Below are 3,273 nucleotides of genomic sequence, written 5' to 3'. Positions count from 1 at the left end.
CTATGAACCTTGCAAGACATTCAAACTCAACTCCCCGACGGCTATGCGATGATTGAACCTATCCAGCCAGATACATTATTTAAATACTACCAATGGATTACCACCATAACTATAGCCTTACCTAGAAAATTTAGAATCTTTGCCAAGATCCCTTTAATCACTCCAAGTGGATATTTTGATCTATATGAAATACTTAAATTCCCAACATACATCCCAACCTTAGATACTTTCATTCAATTCCGTACTACCTATCCAGTAATTGCCCTATCAATGGACCGACAATCGTATATGCTGTTGCAGCGGGATGACCTAACTTCTTGTCAAACGGCACATTTCGCTATGTGCTCCTTGGATGTTCCCATCCAACGACCTCCCCAACAAAGTTGTGAATACTCATTATTTAACGGAATTGAGACCCAAGTCAAGATACTCTGCACTCGACAAATCATCCCAACATATAAACCGATCTTTAAACGACTCGATCGAAACGGAGCCTGGATTTATTCCACTCCAGAACCTCTCACCGTAACTATTAAATGTCCTACGAGAAGCCAACGACCAGCTAACCACCAAAGAGTTTTTGCTACTACCTATAAAATAAACCACACCGGAATCCTTACTCTTCCAAACGCCTGTACCGGCTATTTACCTGGAATCATCCTTACCTCACATTTCCAACGACAATCCCAGTTACAACGAGAAATTGCACCACAAGTGGTCGTTCCACCTATCGAACAAATCATAAATCAAAGTGAAATCCACCTACTGCAAAGTCGTCTCCAGGAGCCCAAGACTAAAGATCTCTTAACCCCAACCGGGGATTATGATATCAAATTAGCTGAACAAACTATGTCGAAAGTTCAGTACGATCTTAACCACTTATTACGTATGACCTCTACCTCGTCCACCACCTCCTCTTCTCCGTCACTACTTACGATAATTGCCAGTAGTTTTGGAATTATCCTAATATTAATTGGCCTCCTTTCCCTTATCTGTTATTATATACGACGCAAACCAACTTCCACTCCAACTCTACAACTTGATCAAGCCGACGAACCTACTCCGGAAGACGCCGCTCCTACCGAACTAACCAACGTCACTCCACTTCCACGANACAATTTAGTTAATTCAAAACTTTAATTAGTTTTCATTTTCTTTTAACAATCTAAACGCTTAATTTGCTTAATTTTTCTATCATTTTTCCTGCGAAGTTCGAAATATAAGTTTTAATTTTCTTTCTGCGAATGAATTTGTGTCTCTATGGATTAATTTACAATTGGGGGAATTGCTTTTAAAGTATTTCACCCTGCAGTCATTCAATTCAGGTGGTTTGTCAATCAAGTTAACCTACTTTCATATACAGTCTACGAATATATCGAATATATCGTGATACGCATTTGAAATGAAGTAAATATTTTATAATGGAAACTAATATACAGTATGGTATATTATATATTGGTAAATAAACCATGCGAAGCATTTCCTCATTATAAAAATGCAGTGTATCGTACGTAATGCACAGATGTATGAAACAATTTTTACGAATGCTAAAACTTTACTGGTGCTTTACGAATGCTAAAACTTTACAAAAATAGAAACGTTTTTATAATTTTCACATTTTTCTGGAAAGAAAAAAAAAATTACTTTTCAAATTGTTCAACATCAGAAAATTATCAAAAAAAGCAAAAATATAAGTTCAAACCAACTAAATTTCAAAAAATTTTAAACTCATTCGTGTATCTGACACGCTATTCTAAGATAATTTGCAAGACTGGAAGTATGGCTATTATTAATCGAATCTGAAATATCTCAGACTATTAACACAAATTAAACAAGTTTAAGTCAGAGTAAGTATCCTTCCTGGTACACCAAACTGCTCCAAATTCCATCTTCACAACCATATATATATATAAATCAATTAATTTAGATGTGAAAAGATTACTAGCACAAATACGCCTTAATAAATATTCTATTTACATCAACAACAGTTATAATAACAATTTTACAAATAATCATTGTATTTGGTGAAATTCCAAAAAACTCTCACTCTACTATCTGATAAAGGAATGTCAAAGGTTAAGAAATGTGTGCTGCTCACTTGATATCAAATGAACAATTCAATTAAACCATTCCTTGAACTTAGAATATCAACAAAGATAATAAAAAACTTTTATATAAACTAACTCTATTCCACGATTTTTTTCCGCACAGTCGTTTATTACTTTATGATAAAAGTCGCTGAACAACAGTTATAATAACAATTTTACAAATAATCATTGTATTTGGTGCAATTCCGAAAAACTCTCACTCTACTATCTGATACAGGAATGTCAAAGCTNAAATGTTGGCCTTCTGTTCCCAGTAAAGATTTGTTATAATTTGCAATTCATTTCTATCAATTCCTTTCTTCCTAAGTATATCTATTAATTTATCATGCAGAATTCTATCAAATGCTTTTTGTAGTCTACAAAACAGGCATATATATTCTTGTTAACCTCTAAACTTCTTTCTACCAGAACTCTATAAGCAAAAAGAGCTTCTCTTGTTCCACAAGATTTTCTAAACCCAAACTGTGTGTCGCTTAAATCTTCTTCACATTTTTTATATATTCTTGTAAAAATTATTCTTAAGAAAATTTTTATAACATGACTCATCAGGCTTATAGTTTTATAATCACCACACTTTTTTGCATTATCTTTTTTGGGAATTGCTATAAACGTAGACGTTAAAAGATCTTGAGGAATTACACCACTTTTGAAAATAATGTTGTAAAAATCCACTAAAATATCAAGACTATCTTCATCCAGTAATTTCAAAATTTCAGCGGGAACTTCATCTGGTCCGGTAGCTTTACCTTCTTTAGTTGTTCTAATTGCATTCTTTACTTCTACTTTTAGTATTGTTGGTCCTTCTTCTTTATCAATTATTATAGGTTTTAAATTTCTCTCGTCAAAATATAATTTTTCAACATACTCTTTCCATAATTTCAGTTTTTCCCCCAATTCCAAAACTAAATCATCCTTTTCATTTAAAATACTAGTAAATTTATTTCTTCTATTTGTTCTGGTAAGCTCTTTAATTTTCTTATGTACATTATACGTATCATGTTTTCTTTGCAAATTTTCAATTTCCTCGCATTTTTCTTTCATCCAATTTTCTTTTGCTTGTTTAATTTTCCTTCTTATAGTGATATGGAGTTCTTTATATTTAAAAATATTTTTATTTTTCCAATGTCTTCGTTCTTCCATTAATTCTAATATTTCTTTTGACATC

Source organism: Centruroides sculpturatus, unplaced genomic scaffold (assembly GCF_000671375.1).
Source record: "Centruroides sculpturatus isolate CEXI.00-Female unplaced genomic scaffold, Cexi_2.0 scaffold23, whole genome shotgun sequence".
NCBI lineage: Eukaryota > Metazoa > Arthropoda > Arachnida > Scorpiones > Buthidae > Centruroides > Centruroides sculpturatus.
Note: the sequence above shows the minus strand (reverse complement) of the source record.